The sequence below is a fragment of the Tamandua tetradactyla genome, chromosome 3, assembly GCF_023851605.1.
Source record: "Tamandua tetradactyla isolate mTamTet1 chromosome 3, mTamTet1.pri, whole genome shotgun sequence".
Classification (NCBI taxonomy): Eukaryota; Metazoa; Chordata; class Mammalia; order Pilosa; family Myrmecophagidae; genus Tamandua; species Tamandua tetradactyla.
The window spans coordinates 207,827,126-207,848,196 of NC_135329.1; the positions used below are offsets into that span (position 1 = coordinate 207,827,126).

The 21,071-nt window shown below is 43.9% G+C and overlaps 1 pseudogene; it reads left to right on the forward strand.

Moving 5' to 3' along the window:
* The first annotated feature begins 10,067 nt into the window (after nucleotides 1-10,067).
* LOC143676624 (U6 snRNA-associated Sm-like protein LSm6 pseudogene) lies at nucleotides 10,068-10,304 on the forward strand (annotated as a pseudogene).
* The last annotated feature ends 10,767 nt before the right edge of the window (nucleotides 10,305-21,071 follow it).

Here is a 21,071-nt window from a genome sequence, read left to right on the forward strand (position 1 = left end):
GGAATGGTGCCATATCGGGGGCTGAGTGTGGGTCTCTGCTGCTGGCAGATTGGGCACTCAGCAGTGGCTGTAGCCAAGTCAGCCTTGGTGAGTGGAAGTCCATGTTGCTGAGCCCATGCATAACCTCCATCCCTACCACCATGACCACTTTGTTCATGAGCCCATTGGGCAATGACAGGAGTTGCTGGGGGAAGAGGCTGTGGTAGTTAGGGTCAGTTGTTAGCTTGGCCAGGTGAAGGTGCCTAGTTATATTGCTGAGGACATGAGCCAATGGCATGTGAACCTCCTCTGTTGCTGATTACATCTGCAGTCAGCTCGGATGTGTGCCTGCTGCAATGAATGATGTTTGACTTAATTGGCTGGTGCTTAAATGAGAGACTCAAGGTAGCACAGCCCAAGCAGCTCAGCATGCCTCATCTCAGCACTCACAGCTCAGCCCAGGCCTTTGGAGATGCAGAAAGGAATCACCCTGGGGAAAGTTGTTGGAACCCAGACACCTGGAGAGAAGGCCAGCAGACATTACCCTGTGCCTTCCTGCATAAGAAAGAACCTCAGTTGAAAGTTAGCTGCCTTTCCTCTGAAGAACTAATGCAATAAATCCCTTTATTAAAAGCCAGTCCATCTCTGGTGTGTTGCATTCTGGCAGCCAGCAAACTAGAACAGAGGCTGACTGGTATTCACAGAACGGGTCACCTTATCCACTTGATTATTAAAACCTTCCTCTGCTGAAGTCACCCTCTGGTGCACATTCACAAACATAGATATGTTCATGTTTTTAGCCCACTCAGAAAGGTCTATGCACATACTTCTTCCCCAGACCTCTTTGTCACCAATTTTCCAATTATGGTCTTTCCAAGTCCCTGACCATCCAGCCAAACCATTAGCAACAGCCCATGAGTCAGTATACAAAATGCACCTCTGGCCAGTTCTCCTAAGCAAAATGAACAACCAGGTGCACTGCTCGAAGTTCTGCCCACTGGGAGGATTTCCCTTCACCACTGTCCTTCAAGGACATGTCAGAAAGGGGTCGTAGTGCTGTAACTGTCCACTTTTGGGTGGTACCTGCATATCGTGCTGAACCATCTGTAAAACAGGCCCAAGTTTTCTCTTCTTCAGTCAGTTCACTATAAGGAACTGCCCAAGAGGCCATAGCTCTGGTCTGGGAAAGAGAAGGTAATGTGGCAGGAGTGGAGACCATGGGCATTTGGGCCACTTCTTCATGTAACTTACTTGTGCCTTCAGGACCTGCTCTGGCCCTACCTCGTATATACCATTTCCATTTTACAACAGAGTGCTGCTGCACACGCCCAACTTTATGACTTGGTGGGTCAGACAACACCCAGCTCATGATAGGCAACTCAGGTCTTATGGTAACTTGGTGGCCCATGGTTAAGCGTTCAATCTCTACTAAGGTCCAGTAGCAGGCCAAAAGCTGTTTCTCAAAAGGAGAGTAGTTTTCTGCAGCAAATGGTAAGGCTTTGCTCCAAAATCCTAAGGGTCTGCATTGTGATTCTCCTATAGGGGCCTCCCAAAGGCTCCAGACAGCATCTCTATTTGCCACTGACACTTCCAGCACCATTGGATCTGCTGAATCATATGGCCCAAGTGGCAGAACAGCTTGTACAGAAGCCTGGACCTGTTGTAGAGCCTCCTCTTGTTCAGGTCCCCACTCAAAATTAGCAGCTTTTCTGGTCACTTGATAAATGGGCTAGAGTAGTACACCCAAATGAGGAATACACCCAAAATCCAAAGAGACCAACTAGGCGTTGTGCCTCTTTTTTGGTCGTAGGAGGGGCCAGATACAGCAACTTGTCCTTCACCTTAGAAGGGATATCTCTACATGCTGCATACCACTGGACACCTAGAAATTTCACTGAGGTGGAAGGCCCCTGTATTTTTGTTGGATTTATCTCCCATCCTCTGACATGCAAATGCCTTACCAGTAAGTCTAGAGTAGTTGCTACTTCTTGCTCACTAGGTCCAATCAGCATGACATCATCAATATAACGGACCAGTGTGATGTGTCGTGGGAAGGAGAAATGATCAAGTTCCCTGCGGACAAGATTATGACATAGGGCTGGAGAGTTAATATACCCCTGAGGTAAGACAGTGAAAGTATATTGCTGACCTTGCCAGCTGAAAGCAAACTGTTTCTGGTAGTCCTTAGTAACAGCTATTGAGAAAAAAGCATTTGCCAGATCAATAGCTGCATACCAGGTACCAGGGGATGTACTGATTTGCTCAAGCAATGATACCACATCTGGAACAGCAGCTGCAATTGGAGTTACCACCTGGTTGAGCTTACGATAATCCACTGTCATCCTCCAAGACCCATCTGTTTTCTGCACAGGCCAAATAGGAGAGTTGAATGGGGATGTGGCAGGAATCACCACCTCCTGCATCCTTGAAGTCCTTAAGAGTGGCAGTAATCTCTGCAATCCCTCCAGGAATCCAGTACTGCTTCTGATTTACTATTTTGCTAGGTAGGGGCAGTTCTAGTGGCTTCCACTTCGCCTTTCCCACCATAGTAGCCTTCACTGCGTGAATTAGAGAGCCAGTGTGGGAATCTTTCAGTTGGTCAGCATGTCTATTCCAATTATACATTCTGGAACTCAGGAAATAACCACAGAATGGGTCTGGGGGACCACTGGACCCACTGTGAGAAGAACCTGAGTTAAAACTCCATTGATCACCTGGCCTCCATAAGCCCCCACTCTGACTGGTGGACCAGAGTAACATTTTGGGTCCCCTGGAATTAATGTTACTTCTGAACCAGTGTCTAATAATCCCTGAAATATCTGGTCATTTCCTTTTCCCCAACACACAGTTACCCTGGTAAAGGCATCAGTCTTCTTGGGGAAGCCTTGGAGGAAGATTAACATTATAAATTTGTGGCAGTGTAACAGGGTTCTCCCCCAAAGGGACCTGGCCTCCCCTTCATTCAAGGGGACTCTGGGTCTGTAAACTGTCTCAAGTCTGGAAATTGATTAAGGGGCCGTGACTCTGTGTTTTTATAATTCAGGTTAGACTTCTGTTCACTTGGCCTAGAACTCTTTCATTTATACAGCTCGAACTAGAATTTAGTAGACTGCCCATCTATTGTATTTCTAGGTACCCCATGATTTACTAGCCAATGCCACAAATCTCTGTGAGTCTTATAATTTTGATTCCTGCTTTGAGTTTGCTGTCTATTATGATAGCCATGTCTACCCTGACTTTGGTAATTAAGTGCTGCCACTTGGCTTCTGCCAACTCGCGATCCTGTCATCCCCATTGTGTTTAAGAATTCCAGCTCAGTGACAGCAGTTCATACAGTAATATCTGACCTACAGAGAGGTGCAACTACAGAGGTCTTCAGGGATGATGGCGCTAGTATCACAAATTTATTTCTCACTGTTCTGGTAAAAGGTGCATCCTCCAGACATTCCTGGGGTGTAAGAGCAGGCTTTGCTGATAAATCCACTCTAACATTCCAATCTCTCTAAGCCTCTGGATCCCCTCATCTACATTATACTAGGGCAGTTTTTGCATTTCAACCTCAGGTAATGTTGGCCACCTTTTGATCCATGTTTCAACCAACCATCTAAACAAACTGTTAATACCTTTTAAAACCCCTCGAGCTATAACATCGAATGCAGAATCTCTGCTTAGTGGGCCCATATCAATAAATTCAGCCTGATCCAGCCTTATATCCTCCTACCATTATCCCACACCCTTAAAATCCATTGCTACACATATTCCCCTGATTTCTGTCTATATAAATTGGAAAACTCACACAGTTCTTTTGGAGTTCAACGTACCTCCTCATGTGTGATACTTTGGACCTCACCTTTAGGGGCCTGTTGGGACTTTAGTTTATTTATAGATCTGAAAGAAATGAGAGGTGGTGGGGGCGGGTCATGGAAAGAATTAGAAATATCTTCCAAGTCACCTGCTTCAGGGCATTCATTTGTAGTTTCATCTGGTGAAACAGGATTAATCACTCTAGGGCTAATCCCTTCAGGAGGAGGTTGGGTCGCCAACTCCTCAAGGCAGGCTGGAGGTGGGGCAGCTATAATCTCAGGGCAGACTATTACAGGGTTATCTAGAGAAGACTCAGCATAACCTAGAGTTTCAACCTCACCCCTGACATCATTATCAATCCATATGTCACCATCCCATTTTTCAGGGTCCTACTCTTTTCCAATCAATGCCCTCACTTTAATGGCAGATACCATGCAACATTGAGATTTCAGTTTACATTGTAAAGTTGCTACTCTAACAATAAGATTCTGAGTCTGATTTTCAGAGATCTCAAGTCTATGGCTACAGGAAATAAGATTTTCCTTCATAGAAACGTCTACATCTTTCAGACGGCACTTAAGCTTCTCGTTTGAAGACTTAAGCCCATCCCTTTCACTCCTTAATGTATCCAGTGTATCTAACAAAAACCAGCCAACATCTTTATACCTCTTATTTCCACAAAACTCCGTAAAGGCGTCAAAAACATTATCCCTCAGAGCCTGGCTTTGTATAAGTGAAGCATTAGGAGAATCGAATGGTGATATTTTGACTATCTCTTTTGCCAACTCACTCCATGGATTGGGAGTGTCATTCTGATTATGGGAATCAGGGTCCTTAGTGCTTTTGAATCCAGTCAGAGTAGGAAACCATTCATAAAAATCCATTTTTTAAGATTGTTTCTTAAAAACCACTCCTGGTACCAAGTTGTATTAGTTAGGGTTCTCTAGAGAAACAGAATCAACAGGAAACACTCGCAAATATAAAATTTATAAAAGTGTCTCACATAACCATGGGAACGCAGAGTCCAAAATCTGCAGGACAGGCTATGAAGCTGATGATTCTGATGGAGGGTCTGGACCAACTCCATACGAGAAGCTTGCTGGCCAAAGCAGGAAGAGAAACTGTCTCTTCTGAATCCCCCTTAAAAGGCTTCCGGTGATTAGATTAAGCACCACTCATTGCAGAGGACACTCCCCTTGGCTGATTACAAATGGAATCAGCTGTGGATACAGGTGACGTGATCATGATTCAATTCTATGAAATGTCCTCATCACAACAGACTGGCCAGCACTTGCCCAACCAGACAAACAGGTACCACCACATGGCGAAGTTTACACATGAACCTGACCATGACAGACTTCATCAAAATTAAAACTTTTGTGCTATGGTTCCATGCACTAGGGTAACTTTTCAGAAACCTACAACCTCCAGATAGCTCCCTGGACCAGATAAGTCCTGAAAGGCAGAGGGGCCAGCCTCTGTAGAACATCAACTAGTTCCATTCCCCTATCCCATATTATCAACAGCCCCTTCCAACATGAAAAAGTTAAAAAATACCCTCAAAGAGTGGACGAAAGATCAAAAGTGTTGGTAGAGTTATACAGAGAAGCTGGGGTTTAATAAACAAAAATGATTGCTGAATCATTAGTTGATATTTCTTTTAGTCTTCAGTACTTTAGAGCTGCTAGATGTAAAAACCTAAAATTGTGGACTTGTAAACCATACCAAACTCAGAAATCTGTTCTACAACTAGTTGTTGTGATATGCTTTGAAATTTATTGCGTTTTTGCGTATATGTTATTTTTCACAAAAAAGAAGAAAAATCAATTGTCATGATAAATGCACAGCCATATGATGATATTTTGAACCACTGATTGTACACTTTGAATGATTACATGATATGGGAATATATAATATATATCAATAAAAATAAATTAATAAATAAATCTTTTGTGCTTCAAATAACACTAACAAGTAAGTGACAAAACCAACCCACCGATGGGGGAAAATATTTGCAAATCATATATCTGATAAGGGACTGCTATCTAGACTATATAAAAAACTCATAATAGTAAAAAGACAAATAACCAAATCCAAAAATGGACAAAGGATCTGAATAGACATTTCTACAAAGGAGAATACAAATGACCAATAAGCACATGAAAAGACGTTAATGTCATTAATCCTCTGAGAAATGCAAATCAAAACCACTATCATGTACCACATGACTCCATTAGAATGTCTATAGTCAAAAACAAGAAATGTTGGCACAAGTGTGGAGAGAGTGGAAACCGCATCCACTTTAGTGGGAATGTAAAATGGTACAGATGCTGCGGAAGACAGTCTGGTACCTCCTTCAAAAGTTAAACCTAGAGTTACCTTTTGGAAACATAAGACTTCACCAAAATCTGTACTCAGATGTTAGCTGTTCTTCCTATTTGGAATGGTAGTGATCAGGCGTGGGGGAGGCAGAGTCCTGGATTGGTTCCATTCCTCAGGCCCATCTGCTTTCTGGGACAGATTCACATTAATCAAACTTGTGAGATTGATGCACAAACCCAGAACACCAATTTAGTTCATTTTGGAGGAGAAAGGTTGCTGCCAAAGGAATGTAACATGTCTGGCATCACAATTTGTAAATTCTTTTCTCTGCAACTGACCTGTATAAGGAAAAGCAAACCATGAACAGAAGGTGGTTTGGAAAGATGGGATCAAGACAAGGGAACTTGATGAAGTCAGTAGCTGCTGGCATCGGATGGAAGTAGCCAGATACATCTCAAAGAGGCAATCTTGTCCACAGAGTAAGAACTCAGGAGGTTTTAGGTCAAAACTCTGCCCACCACAACCTACCAGGCTTTGTTTGGACAGGCACTATTGTGGCTCCCCTAGTGTGGGTCTGTAGCTGAGTTCCTTCTGGAGGACATAATTTTTCTTGAGATGTGTTCTTCCTTCTTCCTTGAAGGGCGTCCGGCAGAGTTTTGGAGGCCTGGGAGCCATCCTAGATCTTTCAGATGGGCTTGCACAGCACTTCTGTATCCTTTTCAGGCTCCTTTTTTTTTTTTTCTTCTTGAAAGTAAAAGGAGAGCTTTTATTCGCAAATGTCTGAGTTTTCAAACAAGGGAATTTTGTCTTAAAAAAGGACAGGGTGACACTGGTGGCCTGAGAAAGGATCACAGCCAGTGGCTGGTACAGTCCACCCTCTGCGCAGTTGAGAGGGATGGCTGGTGGTGAAGGGGGAGAACATGGGAGAGGCAGGGAGGTAGGAAAGTTTCCACCAGGGCTCCCCTTTACACTTGTAGGTGGGGTGGATGGGCAGGAGAACAGAACAGAAAATACAGTTTTAAAAAAAAAAACCCAGGTAGTTCAGCCTCTGGTCTACGCTGACCCTAGGATCAGCAAGCAATCTTCAAGCAAAGGCCTTAGTGGCTGTGTCCAGCTTGGGAAGGCAAAGGAGGGTGGGGAAGGGGCAGGTTTGTTAGTCTCCCAATTTGTTTCCCAACTCCTCACAAAGGGGGCACAGGGACAACCACAGGAGAGAAAGTGGCCTTCTCCCCCAGGAGCAGAGAGAAAGTGACTCCTGTTACTTTTTAAACATGTGGCATTTGTTGAATACAATAATAATAATGAGTCAAAACAATAGATGGAAAATACAGTGATGCAGAAGTCCAGGATCCTTATTTTGGTTTGTTAAAGCTGCTGGAATGCAGAATACCAGAAATGGGTTGACTTTTAACAATGGAGATTTATTAACTTATAAGTTACAGTTCTAAGGCAATGAAAATGTCTAAGGCATCAACAAGGGGATACCTTATCTGAGGAAAAGCTGCTGGCATCCAGGGCTCCTCTGCCACATGGGAAAGCACATGGCCAGGGTCTGCTGGTCCTTCCCAGCCTGGGTTTAACTTCAGTGCCTTTCTCTCTCAGCTCCTATGGTCTTTTCTGTGCATTTCCAGGGCATTTCTCTCTAAACTGTCTGGTTTTGTCTGTATTTTGTCAAGTCTCAGAAAAAGAACTTTACATATAAAAGGACCTTTTTTGTAAATTTTTTGTTAATTAAAAAAAATTACAAGAAAGAAACACAAACATTCCCAACACATACACACAGCAATTCACAATATCATCACATAGTTGCAAATTAATCATCATGATCATTTCCCAGAACATTTGCATCAATTCAGAAAAAGAAATAAATACAACAGAAAAATATAACAAACAAAGAAAAAAATTTTTATATACCATACCCCTTACCCTTCCCTTTCATTGTTCACTAGCATTTCAAACTAAATTTATTTTAACACTTGTTTCCCCTATTATTTATTTTTATTCCATATGTTCTACTCATCTGTTGACAAGGTAGATAAAAGGAGCATCAGACACAAGGTTTTCACAATCACACAGTCACATTGTGAAAGCTATATCATTATACAATCATCATCAAGAAACATGGCTACTGGAACACAGCTCTACATTTTCAGGCAGTTCCCTCCAGCCTCTCCATTACATCTTGGTTAACAAGGTGATATCTACTTAATGTGTAAGAATAACCTCCAGGATAACCTCTGGACTCTGTTTGGAATCTCTCAGCCATTGACACTTTGTCTCATTTCACTCTTCCCCCTTTTGGTCGAGAAGGTTTTCTCAATCCCTTGATGCTGGGTCTGAGCTCATTCTAGAGTTTTTCTCAATCCCTTGATGCTGACTCTCAGTTCATTCTGGGATTTCTGTCCCATATTGCCAGGAAGATCCACACTCCTGGGAGTCATGTCCCACGTAGATGGGGGAGGGTGGTGAGTCTGCTTGCTGTGTTGGCTGGAGAGAGAGGCCGCATCTGAGCAACAAAAGAGGGTCTCTCGGGGGTGACTCTTAGGCCTAATTTTAAGTAAGCTTGACATATCCCCTGTGGGGTTAAGTTTCATATGAACAAACCCCAAGACTGGAGGCTCAGCCTATAGCTTTGGTTGTCCACACTGCTTGTGAGAATATCAAGAATTCAACTCGGGGAAGTTGAGTTTTCCCCCATTCTCACCATTTCCCCAAGGGGACTTTGCAAATACTTTTCTACTCACTGATCAAATCACTCTGTGATTCATCAGGGCATCACCTGGACAAACCTACAAAATCTCATGTCCTATACAAAGTTCCACGTATTTAAGGTGTTCAACCAACTATCTACATAAGTTATATTAGCAGATGCACTAGTCAAAGTATAAATTTGTACCAAATAAACATTTCTGCTTTAGTCTCACACATAAGTTGAAATTTAAAAATATTAATTACCATCTATTTTCAGTACACTGCAGTAATGACATTCTAAAAGGGACTTTTTGACCTGGGGGCCCCTCAGCTTCTTTTGGCAGAACCAGATGTGACAGTAAGATGAGCGATCCCCAGACATGCTGACACCTACCCACCAGAAGGCAAATGAAGCAAGACCAGATATGCCTATAAGATAAACAACTATAGGCAGGTGGTGAGACCTGTTCCTGCTTCAGAACCCTGGACATATATGCAGCTGCACATTGGAGGAGAGCAGTGTGTCAGAACCACAGCAAACAGTCAGACCAGAAGCTAACAAGCCCCCATCGAATCAAGGGACAGAACACCACTCAGTGGGCACCCTCCTCTCCTGGCATGGTTTTCTTTTAAAAAGTGCAGCTCTCAGAAAGAGCTGGAGCCATTTACTTTCCTTTCGCTGGTTCCCACCTGCTTTCTCCCTTCAATAAATCTGTTATGCTTTGATTCACTGTCCTATGAGGATTCCTTAACCACTCAGATCCAACATTAACCTCTTCACAAAGGATTCCAGTAAAGGATTAAGACCCACTTTGAGTGGGCTGGGTCACATCTGAATTGAAATAGCCTAACGAAAAAGTCCTACCCACAATAGATCTGCCCCACAAGAATGGATTAAAACAACGTAGTTTCTCTTGGGTGCGGCAACCCAAGGGTTGGGGACCCCTCCCTTAGGAGAAAAGCGAAGCCTTAAGCATGTAGCAGCCTGTGTGACCCGAGCACAGGCCGGAAGGAAAACAGCCTCCTCAGAGGGGAAAAGAAGGGCCAAGCCCCTTATCTAGTTATACATTAAACAGACCTAAAGGCTTCCGTGGTTTCAGCCTCGCTGCGACTGGCGGTGGAGGCCGGGCTCGCGCAGCTCCTGGAGTAGGGGGCTCTAGATCCTGGCGAGAGGGGAGGAGCCTGGGGCCAGGAGAGGGGAAATGATGAGTTCTCCACGTGACATAAGCTGGGGTTAGAACTCAGGTTTCTTGCCTCCCAAGATTGTTAAAATGAGTCTGCAGAAGTAATCCCCTGGTGACTTATTAAAGCAAATGATAGGTCGTCCAGTTGCAGTAAAATTAAATTCTGGAGTGAATTATTGAGAGGTCCTGGCTTGCCTGGAGACTGCATGAATGTAGCTTGGAGCAGATGGAGGAATATATAAATGAACTGAAGAATTAGTAGGAGAGGCATTTATCCAAGGAAACAATGTACTGTACATAAGTACACAGAAGAGAAGGATGTGAAGACATCAGAGGAGTGGTACTTTTCATACTTGAGTATATTTTTCATGAAATGTTGTTTTAAAACATTTTTGGCTCTTTTGTTATCTAAATTATTTTGTTTTCATAATAGTGATTTTCCACTGATGTTGGAATAAGATAAATGTATACAATTGTTGGACTTAATTGTAAAGAGTTCTTTCACATTTAAGTTTCAGTGATTTTCTATCTATGGGAGTATAAAGAAGGCAAAAATAATTTTAAAAAAGATATAAAGTCTGTTTTTTCCTACAAGGTTATTCAACATAAGTTCAAGCAATGTCATTTGCTTTGCTTTGCTTTATTTATTTGGCTGACTAAAATGATGCATCTAATGGATGTATAGTTAAAACCTTTCAGAGGTGCTTTTTAAAAACAAACAAAAAAACCAGACCTAAAAGTGCAACTGAGAAATCAGGATTTAAGTGGTAATTGTGATTACTAGGTCATTATATAGATATTCCCTTTTGTTTTTTGCTTGGGGGAGCATATTATTTATAAAGGATCTAAACTTATGATGACTTTTTAGCTAGGAAGAGAACACATTCTTGGTGAAAATTAGCTGACTTTGTTTTGTAGCCCTCCTGGACTCTCCTGCTTACAGTGGAGGCCATACGTTGTCTCACAGCTGTGAAAAGAAAGCTTCAGTGCAGGATCTTAAACTCTGTGTGTCATTCAGCGACAAAGATGAGGGAGTATTTTGATGACTGTTAAAATATGTGTAGCATTATATGCCCATATAAATGATGGCTGAGGCCAGTTTAAGTTTTTCTAGAATTACATATGGATGAGGAAAGGGGTGTTAGCATTTTTATGAGGTCCCAGAAGGTCAGGGCTGACCCACATCTCTGAATAAGTATCTCATGCATGGAATTCAACCCTCTTCCAGAGGCCTCTTGGAGGGAAGCCCAGATGGAAGGACAGCCACCCACAGTCTTCCATCCCTGCACTTGCTGAAACACCCACTTTCCAAGGTAGAGACCCAGGCTTGCTTCTCACAGCATAGGATGGCTAATGACCACCTCCTGCCCCTTTCGGATGCTTGAGCAGATAGCAAGAAGGCCTCCTGCTTGTGATGCACCCTTTGCCTTTTCAGACCAGTACGTGGAGGTAGAGACTGCCAGTGCCATTGAGTGACACAGTACTAGATTAGTTATTTTAGTGCCTGATGTCACTCCCCAAACTCCCCATGAATGCGGAAGATGGGGAAATAAGATTGTTCTCCAAGAGTTATCAAAAGGATTGTGCTGGTTTGAATCTATTATGTATCCCAGTGTTCCAGCTCTTTCGGAGTATGGGACTGAGCATCTCGAAGACCCAAGAACATGCTAGGCACAGAGTTAGACATAAGTTTATTGAGGACTTATGAACAGGAGAGGGTCTCCAGGAGCAGCATTCCAGAAAGAAGGAACAGCGGCCCACAATCAGGCAGGAAACAACAGGGTCAGTTATAGGGGCCTGAGACAAAGGCAACAGGAGCGCATGATTCAAGGGTCTTTGTGATTAGGATGAACACATGGCCAGAAGGATCTTTTGGGTATAATTCTAAGATAATAGTACTTACAACATCATCAATACATTACGGGGAAAACAGGGCAGGTAATCAACAAGTTTTGTTACTGGACAACGGTTGTGGATTCTTTTGCCTGACATGCTCAATAGCCAGTTCCTGAGACACCAGGTTTCAAAGAGAGAAAGAGTTTATTATTAGGCGCCTAGTAGGAGAGATGGTCTAGCGGCCCAAAATCTGCTTCCCTGAACTCCAGTAATTCTGATAGTTTTATGAGAGAAAAAGATGGGCAGGGTTTAGAATTATGAGCCCAGTGTCTGCGGATGATATACTTAGAGGTGATCTAATTACGATTACATGCTTAGTCCCAGATTGGGTGTAAGAAAGTGGTGGAAAGGGGTCTAGGTGACGTGTAGGTTAAAGTCTAGGCTACTGCGCATGTCAGATGGGCCCACTTTGGTTAGATCCAGTCTTGGTCATCAAGATAACTAGATTTGGGGTGGGTTAGTTCTGGGCTTACCCAAGACCCTTCATTAATAAATATTAGGGAGTATCTTTAGTGATCACAAGACTCTAAAGTTGAACAACTAGATAACTGGGTCTAAATGAAGGTTAGTCACAAGGATTTTGCAATCACAGGGGCAGAAGATAAGGGCTATTCAATTATTATCAGAGATCAAGGCAGCTGGATTACAATTTAGAGATTTCAGGAATTACCCACTGTCTACTACAATATGCCAGGAAGCGAAAAGGAATATCTATATAATGATTCAATAATTGAAATCGTCCCTTAAATCCTATTTTCTCGGTTACAGACCCCACAGTGGAGGCAACTAAGCCTGGCTGCTGCCCCCAAGGCACCTTTGCTTAGCAGGGTGTGACCAAGACTTTAGGATTTAAGGGATGGTTCTGGTTGCTGAATCATTATATAGATAGTCCCTTTTGCTTTCTGGTATATCGGTATAGACAGAGAACTGTCAGGCCTCAGAAAATAAAACTTGACATACAAAGGGGATTCTGTGGCCTGGGGGCCCCTTCAGTTTCTCTCCCTCAGCTTCTCCTCTGACAGGACCTGATGTGCTGGTGGTAGGTGAGCAGGAACGTGCCGACACCCCACCCGCCAGAGGCCAGACCAGGTAACCCTGAGCATAAAGTCGTGACCTGCACCAGCCCCACATCTCCCGGCCATGCCTGCAGCCCGTTACCCCGGCCCGTCTTGGTGCGGTTTTTCCTTTAAAACCACAAGCTATATTAAGAATTACTGATTGTATATGTAGAATGGAATGATATCTTAATGTTTTGTCTGTTAATTTTTTTTTAATTAATAAAAAAAAAAGTGCCCTGTACCAGTGTCCATCCAATCCACAGGATGCACACGGAGAGCCCGGCTTGTCTGGGCTCTCCTCCCTCTCTTCCCAGGCAGCACTGTAGAGTTCTCATCCCCTGTCCCCGTGGAACCTCGGTATACTTGGGCCATGCTCTCGGAGAGGCGGCGAATCTCCTGCGAGAGGCTCCGGAGCTGACAGTAAATGCGGTGGGGATGGCACACTTTAGTTACCACTATGGGCTCCGTCACGCCCTGCTGCAGCTGGGGATAGAAATAATCCAGGCCAGGCTGCTCTTGCTTGGGGAGTTAAAAAAAAAAACAAAAAACCCCACAAGCTGTCAGAAAGAGAGTGGGAGCCATTTTTCCTTTCTCTTTCGCTAGCTGGTTTCACTGGCTCCCGCCTGCCTGCTCTCCCTTGGCTGTCAATCTATTTCTCTCTAGCAATAAACCCCTTAAAGTTTGACTCACTATTTCATGTGGAAACCTTTAACGACCCCACGTCTAACAGGAAATACCTGAAATCTTTGAACTATAATTCAGCTGCTCTGATATTTGATATTGATTGTAAAAGCCCTTAGGTCTTTGCGATTATAAGGGCTGTTACTCCCTTTATCTGGTCTTTTCCTCAAAGTAACTTGTAAAGGCAAATGCCCTAATGCTAATGAAGAATTTGAGTCAGCCATTAACCAATTCCAAACTCAGTTTCACTCCTTTATATTTGCAAATTGTTCTTGCTTATACTTACTATTGTAGTGGGCATTCTAGCTTGATCTCAGCCTTGCTGGTACTATTATAAATGTTGTTCTAGCCTAGTTTCATCCTTGTTTATACTTATTATTATAATGGCTATTTTAGCCCAGTCTCCACCCTGTGTTTACTTACTCTGTATAGTAACTCTCATCTCCCCTAGTTTGAATCCATAAAAACCTTGAACCCCCTAAACTCAGGGAGACAGATTTTTGGGACACTAGGCCATCTGTTCCCCTGCTTCACTCCTAGCAATAAACCCTTTCCTTGAATTGCAGATGTCTCTGGATTTGGTCATTGACGCCATTCTGCAGAGAAGTCACTGAATTCACCGCCTTTGTCCAGTATTAGAGGTGGTTTCTCTGCGAACTGGGGGTAGGGTGTGAGCCTGTGTCCTCCTCCCCTCCCCTGCCCCAATGTAAATGTGCGCAGTGAGATGCGGCCAACCCTTCTCCATCTTTGTCTCACCACTGTCTCAAACACTTGAGCCAAAATGAATATTCTCCTGTCAACTGGTTCCCCTTTCTGCTGTTTCCCCTCCTCTGCCTAAGTCTCGCCATCCACCAAAGCCTTGTCCTCCATGAAAATGGCTCTTCCTCAAAAACCTGTAACTCCACTGAGTGTCTTTATGCTTTTGCACACCCTACCTCCACCTGGGTTCCCCCTTAAGGCCCTTCCCTAGGCCAGGTAGCACATACTTGGTAGTTACCCATCCCTAGGGACTCCAAGAGATTCCTTTCATCTCTGTCTCTCCCCCAGCTCTGCCCCCAGCAGTCCTTAGCTCCATTAATCTGCCCTTAGCTCCATTTGCTAAGAGGTGAGGAATGGGGCATCACTGATAGATTCGGTTGCAGATGTTTTTATCTCTATGTTGAATATATTCCACACACTTGCATATTCTCTTGAGAAAGGCCTGTCTTTACTCCTTGCCCATTTATTTGTAAGTCCTTAGTGTTTTCCTTATCGACATTTGCAGAATATTAATATAAACGTTTTCCACATTTGAATCAGCCTAACAATTTTGGTAAGGTAAAAAGGAAGTTGTAAATTACAGGGCAGAGTTGTTTCTTTAGGAACTGTTGTAAAGCGCCTGTGTTGTAATTCCTACAGAAGTTGTAAATTCCTACGTAATTACATTTGCTTCTTTGTGATTCCTTCTTTGCTTCTTTTTTTCTTTTAAAGCAGTTTTATTGAGATATATTCCCACACCACACAGTCCATCCAAAGTGTACAATCAGTGACTCTCTGTATGATCACATAGTTGTGCATTCTTCGCCACAATCCATTTTAGAACATGTTCTATACTCTAAAAAGAAAAACTCATACTCCTATACCCCCGTCTTATGCTTCTTAATATATTCCTCCTCCTACCATTTAATTAAATGAAAATTAAATTTTCATTTGGTCTTTCTGTCTTCAGTCTACCAGGACTGAATTCTCAGTGACACTTCTAATCTGATCCATTGACAGCAAAGGAGAAGCCCTGCCGTTTTCCCCAGGAAGAGGGGAGAACCTTGCTCATTCTCATCACCATCTCTGACCATCTCCTTACTTCTGCCAGTGTTTCAACATCACCTGCCCCGTCAGCCAATGTTTGAACATTGTACAGCAGCCAATAGACTGTCACCTCCCAAAAGCACGGTCCGTTCTTCCCTTATGCACTGCTGTCTCCTAATTTCAGGGAAAATAATTAAAAATAAAACCTGCTAACCTAGGAAATCTCTCCACAAAGGTAAAAGAGAAAGAAAGCAGTTTTACTGTTGAATAAATTAAACCAGGCCACGATAACACATCTCAAGCAATCTGACCAAAATGAAAGGTTTAGGAGGCGAAAGGGTGAGAAAGAAGAAAAGTAGACCAGGAAATTTAAAGGGGGGGGCATTTATTTCTGTGCTCCTGGGTAGAACTCACCAAACCCAAGATGGAGGGAGGTGAGTGCGTGTGCCGGCTTTGGTGCGGGCAGCTTTTAAGGATGGAGGTCAGGTGACGTCTGGAAGGGGCAGTTCATTAGTTCCAGAAATCAGGTTGGGAGGGGTGACACAGCCTCCGTAGCTCCAGTTGCAGTACCCTTCCCAGTTCCCCGACCTAACACAAAAGACTTTTTGTCTTTTAGAAAAAAAACCCATCATGCACATGGAGCCAGGCAAATACAACCCATTACCTACATGTTGCTCATCTTTATCCAAAGGAAAAATAAAACTATTTTTTCAGAGACTGGGCTTGAGAGGGAGACAAGGCCACCTTCCTTAACTTTCTTATTGCAAAGAGTTGGCTTCAGGGTCCCCAAGAAAGATGTTCCTAGGATGTAAACAGGCAAAAGGCTCATTAAAAAGATTTACTTTTAAAAAGAGTAAGCTTTTAAAAAGATTTGCATACCTCTCAAAGAAGTTTCCAGACAAAGGCCGTGAATTCTTTTGCCAGATGTGCTCAAAGACCAATTCCTGGGACATTAGGTTTCAAAGACAGAAAAGTTTATTATTAGGTGCCTAGTAGGAGAGCAAATGGCCTAGCGGCCCAAAATCTTTCTCCAAACTCCAGTAATTCTGATCGTTTTATTAGAGGAAAAAATGGGCAGGGTTTAGGATAATAAGCACAGTGGCCCCAGATGATGTTAATTAGAAGGACTCTAATTACTGAGCATGCGCAGATTGATTACATGCTTAGTCTACAGAACATATGTAAGGAAATGGAATGAGGCCTAGTGACGTGTAGGTTAAAGTCTAAATTACTGCACATGTCAGGTGGGCTCATTTGGTTAGATCCAGTCTCGGTTATCAAGATTACTTTGGCCTTGGGGGGGTTAGTTCTGGGCTGACCCAAAGCCCTTCATTAAGGGCTGTCTTTAGTGATCACAAGACTCTAAAGTTGAAAAACTGGATAACTGGGTACAAATGAAGGTGAGTCACAAGGTTTTTACAATCACAGGGGCAGAAGATAAGGGCTATACAACCATTATCAGAGATCAAGGCAGTTGAATTACAATTTAAGAGATTTCAGGAATTGCCCTCTGCCTACTCCAATATACCAGAAAGCAAAAAGGGATGTCTGTACAATGATTCAGTAATCAAAATCATCCCTTAAATCCTAATTCATCAGTTACAAACACGGCCCCAGGGAAAGTCCCGGTCTTTAGAAAGAAAGGATTTATCCCTTGTTCTTTCAGCTCATTCATTCATTTGTTCATTCATTGAATATGTGCCAGATACTCTGTTAGCTGTTTGTATAAAGGTAAATAAAATCTAAAAAAAAATTATTTTTAATTAAAAAAATTTCCTGGTGCCGAAAAGGGAAAGAAAACTCCCCCCACTCCGCTACCTCTTTAGAATAACCTTTAGAAAACTTGAAATTATAAATGCTTTCTCTGTTTCTTTGTAACAGAGAAATCAGGATTTAAGGGATGATTTTGATTACTGAATCATTGTACAGACATCCCTTTTTGCGTTCTGGTATATTGGAGTAGACAGAGGGTAATTCCTGATATCTCTAAATTATAAACCAGCTGCCTTGATCTCTGATAATAGTTGTATAGCCCTTATCTTCTGCCCCTGTGATTGTGAAAACCTTGTGACTAACCTTCATTTGCACCCAGTTATCCAGTTTTCAACTTTAGAGTCTTGTAATAACTAAAGACAGCCTCTAGTATTTATTAGTGAAGGGTCTTGGGTCATCTCAGAACTAAATCCAACCCAAGTCTAAAGTTATCGTCATACCTGTGATTGGATCTAACCAAAGTGGGCCCACCTGACATGCTTAGACTTTAATCTACATGTCACCTGTATCTCATTTGGCCATTTTCTTACATACATTCTGTGACTAAGCATGCAATCAATCTGCACATGCTCAATAATTAGACCACCTCTAATGACATCATCTGGGGCCACTGTGCTCATTATCCTAAACCCTGCCCATTTTTTTGCTAATAAAACTATCAGAATTACTGGAATTTGGGGAGACAGATTTTGGGCCGCTAGGCCATCTGCTCTCCTACCAGGCGCCTAGTAATAAACTCTTTCCTTCTTTGAAACCCTAGTGTCTCAGAACTTGGTTATTGAGTGCAGCGGGCAAAAGAATTCAGGGCTTTTGTCCTGTAACGTGTTCAAGGAACAAACTCCCAGCTCCCAGTGCTGGTGCCCTAGCCTGCGGTCCCTTCCTCCTTGGCTTGCCACTTGCTGCTCTGACTTTTCCTCCCGAACTCTGCTGTCTCAGCGGGCAGTGAGCCCAGGCAGAACCTCTGGGAGGTGGGAAGGAGCCCTCCCTGACAGGTGGAGGACCTAGAGACTGGATTGGGTAAACAGAGGTCTCTCCGGTCTGGGGAGCTGGTGGAATCAGGGGCTCAGGTCTGGGCCCAGCAGAGAGATCTTGCTGTCTGCTCTTCAGGGATCTGGTCTGAGGGCCTTTCTGGGGGTCACAGAGAGTCTCCCCAGTGCCTGAGGATTTCCAAACGATTGTCAGCGTGCACAGCAAAGCCCTCACCCACACCAGGATTCTAACAAGGACCTTGTCCTCCCCCCAGATGTTAACCTGATTTCTCAGTTTCGGTCATCATGAAGCCCAGTCCGTTGCCTGGAGCATCTTCCTCATCTGCCAAGAGGACAGGGAGCAGGAGAACAGTTTCGCAGCTGAGTGGCAAGGCTGAATCCATAAGCTGTTCTGTATCTGCATGCACGCACCCATCCACCTATACACGCCCGCTTCTCCTCAATTTAGGTAACAGTTCCTCCTAGCAGCCACCTAAAACCCTGCGATTTTAGCACTTGCCTCAGACAAAGACTGTTTTCTGGAAGAAGTTACAACTTCATCCCAGATCATTATATTAAGAATATTTAATAAAAGCAGAAGGATGTAGATTTTTAAATTGAGACTTTACTTGTTTTCTGAGCTTGTAATTATTTACTGAGCACAGTTGCTTGTTCTAGGACATCGTCGGGTTCACACAGAGGCCCCTGCCCCACCCAGCCTCACTCCCTTCACCCTCCTCAGGTCTCCAGGCCCTTTCACCTGACCACGCGGCTGCTCCCCTTGAGCACAGACAACATCCAGGTCAACAGAAGGGAGGTAACTTGAAGGTCTTCTGCCCACTCTCTTCACTTTCAAATTAAATGTGTATAAGAGGTTTTTAAAGAGCAAATGCTCAGAGGGTGTGAGGGTACAGGCAAACGGGCTCTCAGATATTGCTGGTAAAATCCTTTGGGGAAGCCATTTGGCATGAACTTGGCATTTTTACTCTCTGGTCCACTAATTTCTAGGAGTTTGATCCTAAGAATATAATTCCAAACATGGTAAAAGCTCAGTACCCAGTTATACTCAATACAGTGCTGTTATAATAGGGAAAAAAAAAAAAGCAGAAACACCCTAATTGTATATGTGTGTGGGGTTGGGTAAATATTTCATTTGTTTGTACTTTACTTCCATTTCTCTGGTTGTCAAGAAGGGAGACTCAGGTGGGGTTGGTCATAAAGATGCAGAGGCCCTGGGACAGGAACGCAGCCCTCCCCAGCTGCCCTGCACCCTCGCTGGCCTCCAGAGTCTGCCTGCAGGCCCCACTTTTCGCTTGGGCATGTCCTCTAACCTCTCCTGGCTCCTGCAGCCGCCCGGTGGCCGCCACCCAGCATCCATTGCCTCTTCTTTGCCAACAGAATCCTCTCCCTCCTGCCCCCGCCCTCTCCTCTGCTGGGTGCTGGGTGCTGGGTGCTGGGTGCTGAGCTTGCTCTGCGCTCTCACCTCTCTGCAGCTCTGGGCCAGAGGCACACTGAACATTCCTTAAAATGCCATTCTGAAGACAAAATCAAAACTGTTTTCAAATTCCTTCAAAACCATCCCGTAAAATACAAATTGCTTGTCAACTTACCAAGTGGTGGTAAGCAACGAGTCTGGTGCATCTGTATGTTTACTAAGTTCATCAAACTGCTTTTTAGCGAATTGGTCAAATAATCCTAAATATGCTAAATGCTGGCAAAACGGAAAACGCCTTTAAAAAAAGAATTTAGGAAAAACAAGTATAAACCGGAATTTTCCCATATGAAATGTTATAAATTTGGAGTATAGTTATATACAGTGTAGACTCTGAAAAAGCCTATATTGATCTAGTTTTTGACAATATTAAAGAAGAATGTGAAATATTAAAGAAGCCTATTCCCCCAAACAGGGTTTGGATAATCCTGTACTTGCTAAATTTGGTGAATTGGCCATTTGTGGACTAACTGATAAAGGTGCGAGCGTGGGACACCTGTGCAGTTTGTTGTGAGACTGCAGCTGAGTGTCAGGGACCCTGGAAAGTAACTGGGCGGCTTCTTTTTCTCCCTTGGTCTTGGTGTCTCTGTTTCTTTGTCTATCTCAGTCTCTGTTTCTCTCTCTAAGTCTCTTTATCTCTTTCTATATGTCCCTGGCTCTCCCTGTTGCCCCGGCCTCTCTCTGTCCTCCCTATCGCCTCTCTTTCCAGGCAGTCACGTCCCTGCTTCTCTCTGCTCCACGTCCCCAGGCTCCAGGCCAGCCCCTGCCGCAGGCTCCTGCCTTCAGCTCCCCCACTATTCAGCTGCCTGGTACTTCTAGTCTCCCCAGTGCCCCTCTGACTGTAACTCCCCACCCCCTGCCACCCAGTGTCCCTCTACTCACAGACTCAATTCAGTCCTGAGTCCAAATCCCCAATTCCCATAGAAAGAGGCTGTCGAGCTTGACTCGGCTCAGGTCAGGCTCTACCTCTCACTAACCAGGTGTGACCAGGTTGTGACCACGTGGAGATACACCTCCTCTAAACCAGGGGCCCAGAGGTAAGAAATGGTGCTGTCTGGAGAGTCGACACCATGGATGCCGTTCTAGAGGTGCTCTCACCCTACAGCATGCCATAGCTCCCATCCGATCATGACAGAGCTTCTGCGGCAGCCACCTCTAGGAGCAGCCCCCTGCCCGCCGGCTTCAACTGCAACAGTGTACCTTCCCTTGCTGTCCCTGTACCCTGCTGTCGTTTTTCTTCCAGCACTAGCACCCTTGATGGGATAATATGCCTATTTGTTTATTGTCTGCCTCCCCAGCTAGAACATATGCTCCCCAAGGGCAGGGGCTTTGCTTTGTTCCATGGCTCCATCCCTAGTCCCTTAAAGCGTGCCTGCTGCTCAGTGAATGCACTCGCGTCCTCCCCAGCGGGAAAGGCTCAAAGTCTTGTCTGGGAGCT